Genomic DNA, 21,839 nt, shown 5'->3' on the forward strand with positions numbered 1-21,839 from the left:
TTTGCGAGGAGAAGGGGTGAGCAGACAGCAGCCCAGAGGGCTGTGTGTGGAGGTGTTGTCTGAGGAGGGGGTTCCAGGAAGTGGACCCCAGGAAATGATGTCACTTCCTTGACAACAGATCCCAACAGAAATGGAACCTGGTTACCAGGCACCCACATTCTAGTGATGGCCCCAGAGCCAGCTCACTTGGCTGCAGACATTTCACAGAGAAACATTTTCTCTGTTTCATGACCTCCCGGGGCTTCTCCTCCAGGAAACCCTGGAGTGAGAGGTTTCTGAGAGGCTGTAGGCGTTGGCTGAACCATCAATCCCGACGCCTCTGATCTGTTACGAGGAGGTCACCTAAGGTAACACAGGGTGCCCTGGAGCAGGCCAGTCCTGGCCCAGTCTCCTCTGGGAGCCCTCCCTGGGCAGGCCCACTCCATCTCAGCGTAGGGGGATGTGAGGGGAGGTGTCCCCTTTGGGCAGAAACAGGTTATTGAACACGTGGTAACCCTGTCCTGTCATGGCCACACCTGAGGACAGGGCTGGCAGGGGGGAAAGAGGACTCCTGAGGGGTCTCATCTGTGCCACTGGGAATCCAAGGCCCTCACGTTGTCAGCTTTTTGTCCCTGATGGAGGTCTCTACAGAGAGTGATTTGTGTGTGTCAGGACAGGAGATGCATTATGGGTCTGAGAACCAGTCAAGACAATCAGACAGGGCTCTGAGATTTCTGCATGGCTGCTGGGCACTGTGTTTGCAGGATTCCACATAGCACATGGGTCAGGACTTGGTCCATGGAGTCCCCTGCTCCTTCTCCCTGCATGAGGGGCAGGTGCCCCACGACACCAACAGGGCCCAGGATGGGCTCTGGGTGAGTGCGAGTGACGAGACTCCATCCTAGGAAGCCCCAGGTCCCAGAGCTGCCCCGCTCCTCCCCTGGGCTGCCTCTTAGACACCTGCTGGTAAAGGAATCTGATTCCCTGTCTCCCCCACCTGCCCTCACAGCCCAGGCCCTGCCCTGGCCAGATGCAAAGTCAGTGACCACATATGAATCAATCTCAGAAAGAGACTTTGACAAAACTTCAGTTCATGTTCCATCAAGTGTGTTTCTGTATTTTTCTACATTGTCCCGTTTTCCTCCATCCCCACGTATCCACATTTGCCTGACAATCTTGATCCCTCCCATCCCAGGATCAGCCTCTGTTCTCATCTCTAGAAAGGGATGTTTTGACAGCAGTCACAGGGATGATGCAATTCATGCAGGGAGGTGCTGTCACTGCTGTGCTGACAAAGTGATCTGAGATATTAAAGCATTTAATCATCGCCCACCACCCCTTGTACTGGTGATGCGAGAAACTTGAATCTGCTCAGGGCTCCCCTGTTCCACCTGAGGCACAAGAGCTTGAGGCTTGAGGATTCAGTCTGAGCTCCATTCCCAAACCCCTGGTGGTCCCCTGTGCTGCCTCTGACTAATGTCTGTCCTCTTTCCTCCCCAGGGGGAAGATGTATCATCAGTGAGCACAGATGAGACCTATAGGGTGTGGGGCCTCCAGCAACAAAGGCTGGAGAACCTAGTGGCAAACCTGCTGCCTGCTGTCCTGGGTGGCCACCCCTCCTATGTGAACACATTTCTGGGCAATTATTGAACTTTTACCACCGCCCAGCAGGTGCTGGACCATCTGTTCCAAAGTTGAGCACTCTGCCCTCATGGTACATTGGTAACTCAGCCGTCTACTAGCAGTCACAAGTGGGATTGTCACTGTACCTCTCTGAGCCTTAGTTTGCCTCTCTGCACACTGGGGTCAAGAGAGGATCAGGCCCTAGGAGGGCTAGGAACAGAGGGGGTCCTTCATGGAAAGTGCTTTCTGGGGCCCTGGGTCCTGGAAAGGTCAACTGGAGGGGCTGTTTTTGGACTAACTGGTCATTGTTCTCCTGCCCATGTGGAAGCCTCTGCCTCCTGTGTCACTGGGACTTTGGCCTTGGGTGGAACTCTTTTCCCATTTCAAAGGAGGTAGGTAATTCCACTAGCTGTCCCTGTCCTAGGAGAATGAGAGCAGGGAGGGAGAAGTGGGGTCCCAGGCCCACTCAGATCTTTGTGATGGGGTGGGTTGGGCTCATTCATTCCTCAGACTAATAGGAAGGTCCACTAAGGACCTGCCCTTCTCTAGGAAAAACCATCATTTAATGCATCCAGCAGACAACAGCCCTGCCCTCCAGGGCTTCCATTCTCCCGGGAGTCACACTGTCACACAAGACATCACATCCAGGTAGTGCTCCCAGGACAGTCCATGTGACACCTTCCTGGTCTCCTCTGTGGGCCTTCCATGCAGGCCTGTTTCAATTCAGCGACCTGGGTCTATGCTATTGAACACTGTCCAGGGCTGGGGAGGCAGGGGTGTCCCCAGATCTGGTATCTGCCCCAGGAGCAGGCCATGACTGTCCCCAGCACAACCTCTTCTGATTCCTCCATCTCTTCTCCCTTGGTGGGCTCCAGAGCCCAGGCATTTTTCTCAACATGGCCTGTGCCTCCCTCACCCCTCAGGGTCATGGAGTTTGAGGCAAAGGAGGAGATGCGGATTCAGCAGGTGCAATGGATGAAGGGGGTGCAGGGCCTGCCTCCTCCAGCCCCACCAAGGCTGGAACCTCGGGCGCCCCCCAGCCCCTAAAGTGGGCCCCCAGCCAGGTACCCATGTGCCCACTGGAGCTGAATGCAAAGGTAACAGGGGCTTAGGGATGGCCACCGTCCCCGCATCAGTCCTTTTCCCTCATGGGGCTCACTGGTCTTTCAACCTCAACAGCCACCAAGAGTGATCTCAGCTGCCCTTTGTCACTCTGGGGTATTGACTTGGTCAGTTTTGTAACTTCACTCCCACCTCCCTAAGGACCCCACATAAAGTCTGCCTGGGAAGTGGGCGGGATGGGGAGACACTTGGAAAATTGGAGTTTCCCACTTCCTGACTTCATTTCGTCAAGGTTCTCACTTCACTTCCTCACACGTGACTCTCTCAGAAGCTCCCCCTTACCTCTCCCTCCTCATTCCCCATCATTGTGGGTGAAGATGCGGCTAGTCTTGATTCCAGCCACACCCATGTCCACGTCGTCCAAACAGTCCGAACTGACACGAGCGCTGCGTGATCAGGAGCTGGACGCAGGAGCCCCTCACCTTTACTTCCTCCTCCTGCTCTGCCCCAGTGTGTGTGCCCAGCAAGGTCGGCCCCAGGGCCCAGCCCACCCCCCCACAGCTACACAGATCCCAGTGTCCCTGGGAGACCATGGAACCTAAGGAGATTCCCCCTGAGACTGAGAGTATGTGGACACCATGGAGGAGCTGGTGGGGCCTGTCCCCTCAGCCACTGGGGAGCTCGATGCAGAATTCCAAGAGGACAAAAATGAACTGAAGCAGGAAAAGAACACGACCTACACGGACCCGGATCTCCTGAGCTACACTGACAAGCTGTGCTCCCAGGAAGACTTTGTCACCAAGGTGGGCTGGGCTTGGAGCCTGGGGGCTGCAGATTCCAAGGACCGGCACTCTCAGCACCAGGATTGGGGTTCTGCCCAGGCCTTTGGGATTTAAGCTCTGAACCTTGTCCCTGAGCTGTGTGTGTGTGTGTGAGTGAGGAGTGAGTGAGTGAGTGAGTGAATGAGTGAGTGAGTGTGTGTGCGTGTGCGTGTGCGTGTGAGTGTGTGTGTGTGTGTGTAGCCAACTGCCTCAGTGGTTTAAAGCGTGCCACCTTGTGGAGGACAATGGGCTGGGTCTCTGTTTTTCACTTTCCCTCCAGGTATTTATGGCTCACAAGTTACTCCAGGCCAAGGGTACTCACAGCCTCTTCCTTCTATCTTAGGTGGAGGCAGCTGTACCCTCAATTCCTGGTGGACTTGCTTTCCCAGCAACCACAGCTGGATCTCTTGGTCCTAGCTGAGGATTTGGAACAGGAAGAAGGACTCACCCATGAAGAGGTGAGCCAGAGGAGGGAGGAACAATCAGGGAGACAAGGGAGGGATGGACCCCAGGTAGAAGAAGGAAGGCAAGGGACACCCAGGTAACCAAGGGAGGCAAGGACCCAGGTCAACTGGGGAAGGAATGGGACCACAGAATAGGAGGCCCACATGGCTCTGTTCATCGCTCCCCTGCCTGGAAGGCCTGGCACTGTGGAGGCTCTGCTAGGGACTGGGTGCAATGCAGGACCATAGGAAGGAGAGGACTGGGGCCCAGAGGGAAAGGAAGGACACACAGCTGGAGTAAGGCCTAGGAGGACAGCAGGAGTGCTCCACTGTCTGTACTTTGGAGTGCTGGAGACATCCCCACTCCTGCTCCCCAATGCCATCATGCCACCGCCCAGCCCTCCTTCTCCCCTCACCTGTGTATGCAGTACAGTCACTGTCCACCTCCTTCCTACCAGCTGGTGCAGAAATGACTCCTGACCCTGAAGGAGGAGTTGGGTGTGTGGGCACCCACCAGTCACAGTGCTCTCTCCTTTTGGACTGAGGTCCTCGTGAGTTTGACATTGGCCAAGATGCCCAGACGCATGACCAAGGTCCCCAGCTAGGGGTCAGTGATGAAGACAGCACACCAGACACTGATTTCAAGGAACTTCAAAGGTGCTACCGAACAGACAGTGGCCTGTTCAGGACCAAACGCTTTATTATCTCTCCAGGACATCACGATTTCCCTCCATTCCAGACTGGACAGCCCCTCTCTCCTCCCCAGGGTAAAAAGCACACTGCACGGAGCCTGGGACCCAGGGATGCCTCAGTTCTCAGAGAGAGGTCTCCTATTAAAGAGGCCCCAGGGCCACGGGATGGTTCAGTGAGGACAAGGAGAAGCTCCCCAGCCTGGCCTTCCTCTTGGCCTCTCAGTACAGCCTGTGGCCCTGGGGGATGTCCCAGAGCTCTGCCCCAGGGCCCTTGAGATTTGTCTGCCCTGGAGATTCGGGGGCTCCCAGAACCCCTCCCCTCAAAGAACTGGCCTCAGCCCAGCTCCTCCACCAGCTGCCAAGTCTAGGACGCGGGCTCTAGTGGAGGCCCAGTGCCTGCTGGGAAGCTGTCCCTGCCCAAGCCTGACCTCGGGATCTCTGGGAGGCCAGTCTTGACTCTGGGGTTGGTTCACCCCTTACAGGCAAAAAATGAGGTGTGACCTGTTTGTCACAGGGGGTAGGAGGAGGAGAAACAGGCACTGCAGCCAGCAGGGAACAGCGTGCCACCCCTCCAGTGCCAGCCCCCTAAGGGGACCCCAGGGACCTTAGGGGCTCCTCCTCATTCAGTGCTTACCCCAGCTGATGTGGGGGGCAGGGAGGAAGGGCAGGGAAGGAGGGGGGACCATCAGGGCCAGGGTGGGGTGGGGTGGTGGGGAGTTACAGGGTAGGCGAGGTGGGTCTGGGTGGCTGTGGGTGGGAGCAGCACCTTGGGGGTTGTATGTAAAATGTGAATAATGATAGTTTTGTTTGGGAATGATCTCAGACCACTGTAGTCTTATTCCTGTCTGCACTGCTCTACAGACAGGGGTCCTGAGAAAGAGGATGAGTTGTTCCCAGGAGCTATGGATCCACAGGTGGCTGACTAGATCTTCCTCCGCATTGACACGGGGTCCTCAGACTGCTCCTGGCAACCTGCAGCTCTCACTTTCCTCAGGGACCCCTGCATTGTCCTTTTCCCTCGAGCCTGATTGGCCACAGGCCTGTGGGGCATTCCCTCATCATCTGCATCTCTGAGAAAACTAGGGATGGAGAGCTGTTTTTGTGCCTTTCAGCTCTCTGGACACTAACCAGTTCTCTAGAATGGAGCCTGGAGACAGCCCTTGTCTTTGGGGAGCTTTCTCTGCTTTCTTGAGGTGGACAGATGACAGGCCAGGGTTTCCTGTCTTGGTGTCCTGACCAAAGAGGAAGACTTGGCCTGAAAGACAGGGCTTCCTGCCTCTCTGCACCATTGTAGAGGGAGCCTCTTCTAGTCTCCTGGGATTATTGCAATGTGGGGAGTGGTGGAGGCAGCTCCCTCTTAATCCCAAGGACACAAGGGAAATGGGCTGAGAGGAACCTCACGGAGTGCCTGTTAAAGGTGTGTAAAAGGGGAATGACAGCATCACTGTGGGATTTGTGGGATTTCTGTGTGGGAGCATCTTGTCCACTGAGGGAGGACGACCCATCTTGCTGTGGCCTCTGGGGCTAACGAGTTTGCACAGTTACCCACAGTTACTATTCCTTCCTTTCCCACTCACAGCTGGATGTGTGTTGACACAGATTTGTATTTGCATATGAAATAGTTCCTCCTGTAAGGAAACCCTCCTACACTGTTGGTGGGAATGTAGTTCAGTGCAGCCATTACGGAAAACAGTATGGAGAGTCCTCAAACAACTAAAAATAGACTTACCCTATGGTCCAGCAATCCCATTCTTGTGCATATACCCAGAGAAAACTCCAACTGGAAAAGATATATGCATCTCAATGTTCATAGCAGCACTATTTACAACAGCCAAGGCATGGAAACAACCTAAATGTCCATCAACAGATGACTGGGTAAGTAAGCTGTAGTAGTTTTATACAATGGAATACTACTCAGCCATAAACAAGAATAAAATAATGCCATTTACAACAACATGGATAGACTTGGAGATGATCATTCTAAGTGAAGTTAGCCAGAAAGCAAAAGAAAAATACCATAATATATCACTTAAATGTGGAATCTAAAGGAGAAGACACATATGGACTTATTTATAAAACAGAAACACACTCACAGACAGAGAAAACAAACATGGTTATCAGAGGGGAAGGGAGAGGGAAGGAATAAATATGGAGTTTGAGATTTGCAGATACTAACTACAATATATAAAATAGATAAACAAATGGTTTATACTGTATAGCACAGGGAACTATATTCAACATCTTGCAGTAAGCTTTCATGAAATAGAATATGAAAACAAATATATGTATGTTCATGTATGACTAAAGCATTACATGAACAAAATTGTAAACTGACTACACCTCAAAAAATACACACACACACAATACACACATATACACATACATGGAAAAGAGACATGAAATGGGTAAATTCCTTGAAAATCACAAAATACCAAAACTTAACTCTGATGAAATAGATGACCTAATACATAGTAAAACTCTTAAAAGTAACTCAATTCATAGGTAGAGTCCTTCCAAAACAGAAATCTCCTGATCCATGTATTCACTGGAGATTTCCACCAAATGTTTCAAAAGAGTAACACGAATTCCACAAAATCTGTCCCAGCGTATTTTGAGGCCAGCATAACGTAATACCAAAACCTGACAATGACAGCTCAAAAAAGAAAATTTCTGACAACTACCCCCAGGAATATGGATACACACACACACAAATTCTTAACAAAATATACGTGTGTTCTTTCTCTCTGGATGTCAAGACAAAAATATTATAAAGTATTACAAATTACAAATTGTATCATTAAATTACTAATTACTATTTAGTAGCTTAAAATATCTCAAATTTATTATAGTAATGTTTTCCAGCTCAGTAGTCTGATATCAGTCAAGGTGTCAGCAGGGCTGATACCTTTTGAGAACTTACAGGAGAATCTACTCCATTTCCCTTTCTGGCTTCCAGAGGATGCCTGCCTTCCTTGTGGCTGGTCCCTTCTTCCATCTTTAAAGTGAATCACTTTAGTCTCTGCCTCTTTCATCTCATGGTCTCTCTGACTCAGTTCCTGTGTCCTTCCTTTTATATTAAGTACACCCAGAAAATTTATGATAACCTCATTTCAAGATTTTTAACTTAGTTACTTCTGCAAACTCCCTTTGCCATACAAGGTAACATTCACACATTGTCACAGAAGTGATTAGACATGGACCTCATCGGGGAACCGTTATTTAGCCTCCTGCAAGAAATCCACAAGAATATCTACCATAAGCATCCACATGAATAGACTATCACCAAGTGGAATTTATTCCAGGAATGCAAGCCTGGTTCAATAGTCAAAACTCAACAGTGGAATCTACACTACGAAGAGTCTAAAGAAGAGAACCCATGCAGTCACATCAATTTATACAGAAAAAGAATTAAACAAATTCAACACCCATTTGTATTAAAAATGCTCAGAAATCTAGGAATAGAAAGGTACTACCTCAACGTAATAAAGAACATCTACAAAACACCCACATCTAACATCATAATAGTCAAAGAATGAATCTTTTTCCTGAGTTCGAAAACAACATTAGAATGTTTGCTCTCTTCTATCAGTTTGCAACTTAGTACCACAGGTTTCAGTTAGTGTAGTACAGCAAGAAAAGGAAATAAAGGCATACCGATCAGAAAAGAAGAAATGTAGTTGCCATTATTTACAGATGACATCATTGTCTATGGAGAAAACTCCAAGGAATCTATAAGAAAACTCATAATAAATTATAATAAATGGCTTTAGCAAGATCCCAGAACACAAGATCCATGCATAAACATGAATACACAGAATTAATCATACTTCCAAATACTAGCAATGAACTGAGCAATGGAAAACCAAAATTTAAAACACACAATAGGTTTCAGTTCAAGGTGGCGCCACGGCATAATCCTAAACTCACCTCCTCTCACAAAGACACCAAATCTACAGCTACATGTAGAACAGTTTCCTCTGGAAAAGCCTAAGAAATGGTGGAGCAACCCCTTGACATCAGGCAAACCAGAGGGAAACCATATCAAAGCAGGTGGGAAAGGCTGAGACACAATTTCACCAGAAACCCCACCCCTGGTGTGGACAGACACACTCAGGAGGGAGCTCAAAATGGGGAATTTCTCCCTGAGGTGTGAACGGTTTGTACCCCAGCATGGGGACTCAAACTTTGAAGACTAACAACTGAGAGAAAAACCCCCAAAACACCTGACTTGGAAGACACTCAGGTCACATGCCTGTGAGACCCACTGGGCTGTGGTGAATTCAGGAACCACCCTTAAAGGGCTTCTGCTCTTGGTCTCAGGGCCAAGTGCAGAAGCAGCCCATTGAATAGCACCCAGACTTTATGTGAAAGAGACTCATTTCCTAATTTTGAAGCACTGGCCTGGGGCAGGGGCTGCTGGGATACTCCCCAGGGACTGAGGCTGGTGGTGGGTGCCATCTTCCTGTTCTCCCTCTGCCTTAATAAAATCAGCAGGCACCATCTTTTTTTTATTTTTCCCTTCCATTTGGGGGCCAACTTTATGCTCCAGCCAGTAGGTGCCATCCTCCCTGCTTTCACTCTGTCTTGCTATTTTTCTTTCTTCTTTTTTTCTCTTCTTCTGCCCCCCCTTTATTCAGAAGGTGTCATCTTTGCACTCTCCCACTGCCTCCCTCCAGCCATCTTCACACTCTCCCTCTGATGGGCTCCAGAGTACCAGTATCTCCAAGCAGGGAATGTCTACACACTGGTGACCCAGTTTTTGTGGCTTCCACTCAGGGGATGCTCCTTGATCACCTGGCTCTGGAGGCCTGGACCGATTGCATGTCTGGGTCCCATGGGGCTGTAACAGTTGGAGGGACACTTCTGGGCAGGCTACCACTTTCAGGGCACTGCATATTAGACTGAGACACGCCCCCGAGCCTTTATGTAAAAAAAAAGGCCTACTTGCTAGTCAGAGCTTTGGACTTGGAGGCAGGCTTCAGGTTTGGCACACATCAGGAGGCTACTGAGGTGCACTCAGGGAAGGCAGGGTGGGAGTGGTATCTTTGCACTCTCAGCCTGCCTTGCTACAGCTCACTGACATTTTCCAGAAAGGAGCTTGTACACTTATCTGAAGCCCTATTGTTTGTGACTGTTCTCCAGATTTCCTGGCTCTGGGGGCCAGAAGGGCCTACACTTCCAGTCCCAAGACTCAAAATATTTGTATTCTTTAAAAGCTGTTACTGGAGGGTTTGGGTTCCAATCAGCCTGAATCTTGCTGCTGACCGAGAGCCTCCCCTTTGGGATAGTAGTGACTGGTCTTGGCACACCCTCAATTGCTCGGAGCTGTTAAAAATAAAATACACTGCTTGGACAATCACAGTTTCATTGACAACCAAGAGTAGGCAGGCTTAACTGACAAAGTTCATCTCCCACACAACTCTCCAAGCCTGGGAGAGGTGGCTGTTTTATTGAATGCATAGAAACCAACACAGAGAATCAAGTGAAATGAAGAAACAGAGGACTATGGACAATGTTCCAAATGAAATAAAAAGATAAAGCCTCAGGAAAAAACCTTAATGAAATGAAGACAAGTAATTTGCCTGATGAAGAATTCAAAGTACACTCATAAAAAAGCCCACTGAACTCAGAAGAAAAATGGATGAACACAGTGACAGCTTCAACAAAGAGAAAATACAGGAAAGTTAAAAACAGAAATCACAGAACTAAATAATACAGTAACTGAATTTAAAAATACACCAGATGAAGCACAAGAAAGAATTAGTGAACTCAAGGACAGGTAAGAGGAACTCCCTCAAACATGGAAGCAAAAAGGGAAATGAAGGGGGAAAAAAGTGAAGACAGTGTACGGGATTAACAGCACAACTTCAAGCAGAATAACATTCTCATTATAGGAGCTCCAGAAGGAGATGAGAAAGGGGGGCAGAAAACATATTTGAAGAAACAATGTCTGAAAACTTTTCCTAACCTGGGAAAGCAAACAGACACCCAGTTACAGGAAGCCTGGAGAGCTCCAAAGCAGATTGATAACTAATATGGAGATTTACTGAATCAGTAAACTTTAAAACTTCCTACAAACAAAAATCCAGAACCAACAGTACCACAGAAATACAAAACATCATATAAGAACATTATGAACAACCATATAGAAACAAAATGGATAACCAGGAAGGAATGGGCAAGTTTCTGGAAACATACAGTCCACCAAGACTGAATCAAGAAGAAATTGATCAATTGAACACAAACTGAGCATTAGAAATGAAATCAAATTAGCAATAAAAAAAACCTCCCTACAAATGAAAGTCCAGGAGTGGATGGCTCACTGGGAAATTCTACCAAATATATAAAGAGGAACTGATACTGGTCCTTCTGAAACTCTTCCAGAAGATTCAAAAGGAGGGTGTACCCACAAACACATTCTATGAAGCCACCATCACCCTGATACAAAAACCAGACAAAGAAACTACCAAAAAAGAAAATTACAGACCAATATCACTGATGAACATAGATGCAAAAATCCTCAACCAAATAAATATTAGCAAACAGATTCCAACAGCACATAAAAGAGATCATACACCATGATCAAGGTGGCTTCATCCCAGAAGCACAAGGATGGTTCAACATAACCAAATCAATCAATATAATACACCACATCAACAACAGAAAGGACACAAAATACATGATCATCTCAATAGATGCAGAAAAACCATTTGATAAAATTCAACACCCATTTATGATAAAAACTCTCACTGAAGTGGGTATAAAGGGAACATATCTGAACATAATAAAAACTATTCATGATAAACCTACAGCAAGCATAATACTCAACGGTGAAAAACTGAAAAAACTTCCCACTAAAATCTGGGAACAGACAAGGCTGTCCACTCTCACCACTCCTATTCAACATAGTCTTGGAAGTCCTAGCCATAGCAATCAGGCAAGAAAAAGAAATAAATTGGAAAAGAAGAAGTGAAATTTTCACTATATGCGGATGGCATGATACTATATATAGAAAACCCTAAAAGGTCCACACAAAAATACTAGAACTAATCAAAGAATTCAGCAAGGTAGCAGGGTACAAGATTAATGTACAAAATCAGTTGCACTTCTTTACACTAAAGATGAATCAACAGGAAAAGAAAGAAACAGTCCCCTTTAAAATAGCACCCAAAGTAATAAAATACCTAGGAATAAATCTAACCAAGGAGGTGAAAGACTTCTACATGGAGAACTACAAAACATTGATTAAGGAAATTAAAGAAGACAAAAAAATGGAAAGACATCCCATGCTCCTGGATTAGAAGAATCAATATTGTTAAAATAGTCATACTGCCCAAGGCAATCTACAGATTTAATGTAATCCGTATCAAATTACCCAGGACGTATTTCACAGAACTAGAACAAATCATATGAAAATTTACATGGAATCACAAAAGACCCAGAATTGCTAAATCATTACTGAAGAAAAAGAAAGAGGCTGGAGGAATAACCCTCCCAAACTTCAGACAATACCACAGAGTTACAATCTTCTAAACAGCGTGGTGTTGGTACAAAAACAGACGTATGTATCAATGGAGCAGAATAGAGCCCAGAAATGAACCCACAAACTTTTGGTCAATTAATCTTTGACAAAGGAGGCAAGAATATACAATGGAATCAAGACAGTGTCTTCCGAGAATAACGTTGGGAAAACTGGACAGCAGCATGTAAATCAATGAAGCTAGGAAACTCCCTCACGTCATATATATAATAATTAACTCAAAATGTATTAAAGACTTAAACATAAGACAAGATACAATAAACCTCCTAGAAGAAAACATAGGCAAAACATTATCTCACATATATCTCAGCAATATTCTCCCAGAAATAGAAATAAAAACAGAAATAAACAAACGGGACCTAATTAAACTTACAAGCTTTTGCACAGCAAAGGAAACCAGAAACAAAAGCAAACAACCTATGGAATGGGCTCTCTCCAAGCCAGGCATCCACCGTCCATGAGCTGCCTGGGGATTAGGTGTTTTATTCACTGAAGTAGCTGAGTAACTAGTATCTGTCCTAGTGTATACTGATGCCGCTTGCTGAATTAATTAGTAACTGGGAAGCCCAGGTGCAATTAGCGGCTCTGTCCAGAACCATCTCATATCAGTGTTTTCACCAAGTGACAATTTATTAATCTATTACCTTATCAGTCCATCTCTACACCATCTGCAGCATTCCTCAGGCAGGCAGGAACATGGACCAGGGCCAGGCAGACAAGATGCTCTAATTGATAAATCTTGCCAGGAGAGGATGTTGCCCTAGACCACACAACTATGTGACCCACTTTGGAAGTATCTCACTTCCAAAGACTGCTTCGCACTCTAGGACAATGTCCAAGAGACTAAGGGGAGGGAGGACACTGGTCTCACCAGGTCCATTCACTTCCAGGGAGTAACAACTAGAGCACTAACCCGAGGCTAAGGGCTCAGTGCTCATCTGTGTGTTTCATCCAATCCTCCCAACCATGAGGTGGGTATTGCTACCCTCTCTCTACAGGAGAGAAAAACAAGCTCAGGCCCCATACAGGTGTCCAGGGCCCACACTCTTACCCGCTCTACTTTACAGACTTTCAGCCAGAGATCAGAACATGGGCCTCAGATAATCTGGTCTGAAGTCAGTCAGTGGGTGGTGGGTTCTTGGGTGTTTATTGTTAGGATGCATAACTCACATGTCATAAATGGGTCAAATATTAAATACATTGCAAAGAATGCCACCCAGTTTGGCTGCTACCCCTATACTGCTGGAGACAGGAAAGCAGAAGCACCTTAAAAGCAACCCAAAGCCCCTCTCCTGACTAAACGACTTTGCCCTCCTCTCTTCTCCTCCCCCAGCCCCCAACAGCAGGCCTAGGCCCAGCACAAGATCAGCAGGGGAAGCAGCACCAAGAACTGACCTGGTAAGTGTCAGAGGTCAGCGGGAGACATCACAGTACCACCCCCACCTCACTCTGCCACCTTAGAGAGGTTCAGCCTTATCAAATGACTCCACCTAGGCCTCAGGTGCCCAGACCAGTGGTGGACACTAGCCCAAGCTGGATCGGATTCCCTCCCCCAGGAGTCAGAGTGCTCTGAAGGCACACACCTCTGGGAAGCTAGGGTCAGCTCTCTTCTGCCAAGTGCACAGGGATGTGGTAAAAGTGAAAGGAGAAGAAATAAAAACAACAGCTGTGCAGAGATGCAGGGTGCAAGAAGATTTTGTAAATGTAAAGAGGGAGGGGAGTAGCTGCCTTGATCTAGTTTTTGTTCCTGGTTATATCCATATCTGAAGCTTTAACTGCTCTTCCTGTCTGTGCAACACCATGAGAAATATCCCTGGATCTTAATCATGAACTCCCCAATTTCTACAACCCATTTGCTACAAGTAGTGCCTGAAATGCTTTAGCACCCTTACCTATCTTTCACTCAGCTAGCTCCAAGCCATTCTCCAGGTCCCAGCTTAACAGCACTTCCTGCAGGAAACCCTCCCAGACTACTCCTCAAACCTTGGCTCCACTTTTTATGGGTATAAAAGGTAGTACTCTACACCTCATCATAGTTAGGAAAGGTGATTACTTTCCTGTTAGACTGTAAATACCAAAGCATAAAAACCACTTCGATCCTACTGCTTAGCACACAGGTCGGGTACGTGCTCAGTAACAACCTTCCCCATACTACATCACCAGGTCCTGTCTCAGAATCTCTCCCAAATCCAAATCTCACCTCTTCAGCCTCTTACTCTGTAAGACCTCATCATTCTTTGCTTCATCTCATACCTGCCATGATGAAAAGTCCACCACTCCGCTGAAAAGAGCCTGTTACTGACTCTAACATCTCCATCTTCCATGTCACTACATCACTTCACCTCTAGAAGGTCACATAGCCTGATTCAGTTTTCTCCTGTCATTTCCACCCGTGTTGACCTAGATTCTCCCAAAATTTAAAAACTGATCATGTGCATGCTTCTTCTCAATAATTCTGATGCTTCTCTATTGCACAAATATAAAATCAAACTCCCTTCTGCCTACAGAGTCCTCCACAATTTGCCATCTAAGTCCTTTTCCAGGATTGGATTTCACAGCTTAGATTGTCACTTGCACCTATTGTCTTCCTATCAAAACCACACACATTCAGAAAGGCTCAGTTCAAACTCCACACTTTATATCCTCTACAGAATGATTAGGAAAGGACTTTGCACAGAAAAGGCAAAATTTCTAAAGAACAGATTCAGAAAATAAAAAATGCTTTTCTTCCTTAAAATCTTTTAAGTCCTTCTGGAAACATTAAGCTTTTAAAAGTATCAGTGAGTCAAATATTATTAATATTTCAACCAAGAAATCAAGAAGATAAAATTTAAAAAAACAGATAAAAATCAAATTTCTTCTCTATAGCACAGGGAACTATATTCAATATCTTAATAGTAACCTTTAATGAAAAATAACATGAAATGAAAATATATGTATGTATACATATGTTTATGACTGAAACATTATGATGTATACTAGAAAATGACTCACTGTAACTAACTATATCTCAATTCAAAAAATTTTAAACAAATGAGTAAATATATCCGTTATTCAAATATTAATATTTCAATCAAGAAATCCTTTATAAACCCAGCAATGTTAACCAACATTTACTAAATACTAATAAAGCACAATATAGATTAAATTTATATTAAATATCATCAACCTGAAGATTAAAAGCTATCATCTGGACCCAGGATTCTAATATTCCAGTATTTGTACTTGGATCTTAAGAAAGGAAAAAAAAAATTACACTAAGAGGACTTGTTATTTCACCTACTAGAGACGTAAATCGACAACCATGATAGAAAGTTACCCGATCTAAATCACTTTCAGGCTAGGAAAAATTCTTATCAGATTTAAAAAAAAAACAACCTTTCAACTGACATGTCATTAAACTAAGAACTTTTTTCAGTACACATTTAAGCACTAATTTCTTCTAAGGGCCCAAGGACATGATGGGCAATTCCCACTAGCACCACGGAAGGTGGTGAACCGAAGCCGTACGCGGAACACGCAGGTGACGGGCAAACAAGATCATGATTTCAGGATTGTGCACACAGGCCACTGCCAACCGCTTTCCAGACCAAGGCCTCTGCGGCTAGCATCTGAAGGAATTCGCGGCTTCACAAAAGGATGTCAAAGGAAGGCTGTAAGGCCAGCACCCTGGAGTGGGAGCCCCATTCCCGCCCGAGGGTCCCTGGGTGCCCGGGCCCGGCCTCCACCCCACCTCCCGCGCCACTACACCCCACGCCCCGCAGCGCCACTCCCCCACTCCCCGCGCCGAGCGAAGGCCGGCCCGGGAAAGGCGCGAGCAACACCCCAGCCGAGCGGCCCGGCGGCGCCCGAGACCCCCAGCACGCGGACAGCGGGCAGCCCGGCTAGGGTCCGTGCCGGGCTCGGGGTTGGGGCCGCGGTCCAGGGCGACGCCGCAGCTGCTTGCGCCGAGAACGGGCCGGGTGCTGCGCGGGAGGACGCGGCCGGCACGCGGGGCGCGGACACTCACCACACCACGCCGTGGGAGCCCTCGCCGACGTAGCGGGCTGCTGGAGCGCGGCCCCGCGGCGAACACCTGCCTGCGGACCACCTTGCGGCCGCGCCCGCTGTCGCCGCCGCCGCAACCAGGTTGGCTGCCAGGTCGCCTCCGCCACGCTGGGCACGAAGCTCCGCGGCCTCCGCTCTGCCCACGCCGCGCCTCAGGAGGGACCACGCCACCGCGGCCGCCGCTGCTGGAGGGAGCAGGGCGGGCGCCACTCTTGAGACCCTCAGAGCCGCCGTCCGCTCGACGTACTGCTGCCTGCCTGCCTGACGAACTGACTGTTGGGCGGGCGGAGGGAGGGGCGCGGCCGAGGAGGACGCCGGGGTGGGGCCGGGAAGCCCGCGCGCGGATTGGCTCCCGTGGCCCGGGGGCGGGGCTGCGCGCTCAGGACGAAGACAAGTGTATACGTGATCACCCAGATTTGAGAGAGTAGCAGTGGGTCTACGTTAAAGGTCAGTAACCAAGGTCTTTCAGACCCTTTTAGTTTCTTCCTAAACTTTTAAAAAGTAAATTATTTTAGTGAAGTAAAATACAACTAGAGTAAAAGGAAAAGGCATATGTATAGATCAATAAATTCTGACAAAATGAACATACTTATAAAGGCACCACCCATATCAAGAAATAGACCACTTTCAACACCCCCAAATCCACTTCATGCCTCTTCTAAGTCACTTACTTCTTTTCCCCAAAGTAATCACTGCCCCGAAGGCCTACCAAAATACGTAAGTTTTATCTTTAAAAAAAAAACTTTATGTATATGAAAACTTACAGTATTCTTTTGTGTTGCTTTTTTCCTCTTATTATTATGTTTGTAAATGTACCCATATCACTGCCTGTAGCAATCATTGTTTTCATTGCTCTATGGTGATCTATTGCATGGCTTTTATTAAAGTTGATTCATTTGACTGTCAACATTTGGCTTGTTTACAGTATTAGGTTGTCATGCATCTTAATAATTCTCTCTTTTTATCACTTAGTAGTATTCCATTGTCTGGAGATATCATGATTTGTTTATCCATTTACCTGTTGATGCACTTTTGAGCTGTCTCCAATGTGGGGCTATTATAAATAAAGCTGCTATAAATATTCAAGTACATGTGTTTGTTGGACATGTTTCATTTCTCTTGGCTAAATTTCTGGGAGTAGAATTGGTGGGATTTATGATAGGTATCTGTTGGACTTTTTAAGAACTTTCCAAACTGTTTTCCAGAGTGCTTGTACCATTTTAATTCCTGCCAGCAGCATATGGGAGTTCTAGTTGCTCTACATCTTCGTTTACACTTGGTGTGGGTGGCTTCTGAATTTTAGCCATTTAGTGGATGTATGGTAGTATCTTACTGTGATTTTAATTTTCATTTCCCTAATGATGAAGATTTTGAGCCATTTTTCATTTGCTTATTTGCCATTCATATAGCTTCTTTATAAGAGTCTCTATTTTTATTGGATTGTTTGACTTACTGAGTTGTAAGTGTTCTTTATACAGACTAGACACAAGTCTTTGGTTGGATATGTATGATGTGCAAGTATTACTTGCTTAATTTTTTGTTTTTGAAAAATTGTTTTTGCTGTCACATGAAAGTAAAACTTACGTTTATGTAAATGCTTTCCAGCAATTTTTATAGGGTCTGAATTCACTTGTTAATTTGAATAGTGTTTCTATAAATTCTTTTTGGTGTTTTAATTTACCACATGTCATCTGTGAAGTATGACAATCAAATTTTTTCAAGCCCTTATATCTTTTTAAAATGTATTTTATTGCACTGGGTAAAAATCTCTGGAATAATGTTGAGTAGAAGCAATGGTATTTGGTATCATTTGCTCATATTTTCAATATTTCACCTTTAAGTATGATATTTTATGTATTTTTGTAGACTATTCTGTATCATACTAAGGGAGATTCCTTCTTTTTCTAGCCTAGTAAGAGACTTATGATGCATATGTCAAATTTTGTCTAATGCTTTTTCTGTATATATTAAGGTAATCATAAGACCAAAACTGGGTACAGCAGCATTGTGAGGATGATGGAACCATCCCATATCTTGATTGTTTGTGTGACTGTATTATTTGTGAAAACTATATATTATAAAGGGTGAATTTTACTGTATATAATTATACTTTAATAAAAAAAAAACAGTGCAAGAGTTGTCTTAAGGTCCACCATGACTATATTTCAATTTTTTGTAAAAATGTATACATGTTTAAACTAAGTTTTCCCAAACTACACAAGCCCGTGGGACTAATGGCATCACACTTCCGGAAATACTCACTGACATTTCACTGGTTCTTACCACGAGCTACTTGCCTTACAATATAGCCCCCAGCAAAGCCCCCAGGGGCAACTTCGGTGAGGTACTTTGTGCCCCCCAAACAGTGAGAACTTTGTAATAGATTTATTAGATTTAGCAAAAACAAACAAAGAAAAAACAGGATTGCAAGTTAAATTTTAACTTAAGATAAACTACAAATAATTTTTTTAGAGGCACATTTTATTGTGCTTTGCCTGGCAGTCTTATTCCATGATGGAATAGCTGTGGTCAGTGGTGAGGCTGAGAGTGGGCTATCTTCTGGGTCACCCTTGGATATGGGACACCCTCAGATATAAGGGTACAGACTATGATGCCTCAGTGTTGTATAGTTTTCAGTAAAGCAGATTATTCTATACCATCTCATCATCCTGTCTCCTAGCACGAAGCATGGTGATCCTGTGGGCCCCACTGGAGTGAGATCTACCTGACTTTCTTCATAATCATCCACCCTCCCAACCACACCCCCACCCCCTCCCATGAGAATGCTTTGCTGTCAGGTTGTATTGGCCCTCTGCTGAAGTTTCTCCCTTTTAGGTGGGGCCTGCTCAACCAAATATACCCACACACATCTGAATATAGGTAAGGATCCCTCTGGAAACCTCACATATCCAGACACACACAGACACGGTTTAAAAGACATCCAGCCTGCTCCTTAATTGTATTAATTTTTTATGATTGGCCCCTCTGTGAAGTCTGTAAAATAGATTGCAACAGATGCCAATACTGGAAGAAGGTTGACTCTGGAAAGAGCATCGCAGCCAAAGCCATTCAACATTGGCTGTCTTTTTGTAGGATAATTTCCAGTGGCTCATCCAGCCAACCATGGTGAAAGCCGAGGACATGAAAACGGGCTTTCGGTGACAGCTTATCAAACCAAAACCAAATGCAAGCTGAGCTTTAAAGATAGGACAGATGTCAGGCCTCTCCAGAGGTGGGAGACTAGAATCTGCCTGTGTTGATCATCCTTATGCCTTGATTTTGCTGTTGTTTTCTGCTGGTTCAACTTGGTACGTGGAACATCCTCCTTCCCAGGTCCCTGAACTCAACAACCATCTGAGACGAGTTGTGTTCATCTAAAAGTCATGTACATTTCACTCACAGAGGTACCTTTCTTTACATGGACCATTGATTATAGCTGGCAGGGTCTTAGAGAACTGTGGCCAATGATGTTTTCCATGCCCAAGTTTCAGATGCTTTCTGTGACCGAGTAATTTCTTGGAACACTGTCACCAGTGCCCCAGCCCCACCACTGCCACAAGTTGAATCCACAGATATCTTTTCCTAATTTTTCCACACCCAAGGAATTGTGCTCTTGGATCCTTGCACCTGAGACTTCAAAACCTAAAGTTATTGATTTTTTTTTTAGTACTTAGAATATGTTTATCCTCTAATTTATTCCGTACCACTCTGCAAGGAGAGAAATATTATCTGCTTTTTTATAATAGGTGTTTGGGGCTCTAAGAGGTTAAGCAGCTTCTTCAAGGTCAGTGATTGTCAGAGTTGGGACTTAAATCTTGGTTCTGGGACTTAAGATTCATTCTTTTTGTTCCCAGAGATCAAAAAGTAGAAATCAGCACCTATATTTTGCTTGGTATCTACAGTGTTTTAAATACATTTGAGCCCATATTTTAAGATTTAGAGAAGTCAGAGAGAGCTCTGGATTCCCACTTTCCTTTCAAAAAGAAGATCTGGTGATCAGGCTTGTATTTCTGCTCATTAACAATCAACTGTAGCTAAATAGGAACTGCCCTTTTTAGTCCAGAATGTAGGCTCCAGCCTGTCTCAGTTCCCATCTCTCCTCAGAGTCTTCCTGGCACTGAGGTCAAGTGTGAGCTACCATTTATTATCATGTTCAGACTGTTGTTTCTCTTATAGGAAAGAAATATTTCTTTGCATCTCTGACTCAGTAGAAATCAGGAAAATGACAAGACAGTTGGAGAAGTCCTCTTGCATCCAGAAAAACAGACTGAGCTATTTCTTTTAGTAGATAAAGTCTAGTCTAATGTGTTTAACATGAAAACAAAGTGTATCTGCCCCCAAAATATGCCCATTTACCTTCTCCTGTCTCAGGAAGCTGCCTGGCTCCTGCAAGCATCTAAGCAGGTGGTCTTCACATCACCCCAGGCTGGCTCCTGAGCAATTGCAAGGCATCCATAATGGGTAATGGGTCTCTAGATCTCCCAACTCTCTCCACTTCAGCCAGCTACAAACTGATTTTACACATATTACACCCTTGCCCACAATCATCAATGGCTCCCTATTGCTTTCAGGATAAAGATCAAACTCCTTAACTTGAGATTAAAGATTACAGGCCAACACTTTCCCTCATTAGACTTCTGCTGGCCATAAAGCTCTCAAATTTAGCTGTAGTCCCATTCAGTTCAGTTCAATTCAATTCAGCTCAACTCAACTCAAAGCATATATAGGGCACTGCATACTTTCTGCATGTGAGGCAATATGCTTGGCCCAATGAGAGGGAAAGAAAAGAATAGAATGATTTTCAGAGTGCTTGAACTCTGCAATGAGGATAAATCTCAAACTCACAGATCTCAAGTGAAAAGGAAAGCTGTGATTATTAAAGAGAGGTGACTTTAGGGCTCTGAGGAGGAAGATACCACTTTTAGTTGGCTTGGAAACCTATCCCTGCAATCTTCTGCTATCCCCTTAGCTGACCAATCATTTTATAGCTCCCCAATACCTTGTGTAGTTTCCCCACCACCCAGTAGCTGTGCTGTTCCTCTTGTCTGAGCAGTCCTTTCACACAGCCTTTTGCCTTTCCATCGTTTCCCTGGTCTGCCCACTTCATTAGCTTTCCCTGGTCCCCTCAGCCCACAGTGTACCCTCCAAGTTCCTCAGATGACAGTGAAGACCACATCCTGGCTTGGATTTTGAATTGCTTCCTAGCAGTTTGTACCAAATCTCTTCTTCAATCTTCATGGAGTCCAGTGAACACATACTTTTTTCCCCCTCTCTAATACTGAAAAGAGACTATGACTTCAATAAAGATATGCTGGCTTATTAATTATGCTCACAACAAATCTGTTATGGACATAAACTGCTTCAATATTGATTGAGACAGCATTTTCCTCCCAGGGTTCTCTCTTGGGTCAGATATAACAACCCATCATGCTGTTCTTCTAAAAATAAACCCCTAAGCCTTGGTAACCACATATGGCATGCAGCCTTCCTGGGTCTCCTAGGTCCTGGTTCTTTTCTCTGCTTGGGTAATCAGATTGCTGCAGGTGCAGAATTACAGCCATTCCTGTGACTTACTCTGTCTAAGTGCCACAATTCATTCTGCTGGGGATAAGACACTAGATGCTTAGTTTCC

General features: G+C 45.6%; 1 pseudogene; it reads right to left on the reverse strand.

Annotated features, from left to right (window-relative positions):
* The window catches only part of LOC116156069 (zinc finger protein 532-like), a 61,127-nt pseudogene extending 44,666 nt beyond the window's left edge, over positions 1–16,461 (reverse strand).
* Between the last annotated feature and the right edge of the window lie 5,378 nt (positions 16,462–21,839).

Source organism: Camelus dromedarius, chromosome 8 (genome assembly GCF_036321535.1).
Source record: "Camelus dromedarius isolate mCamDro1 chromosome 8, mCamDro1.pat, whole genome shotgun sequence".
Classification (NCBI taxonomy): domain Eukaryota; kingdom Metazoa; phylum Chordata; class Mammalia; order Artiodactyla; family Camelidae; genus Camelus; species Camelus dromedarius.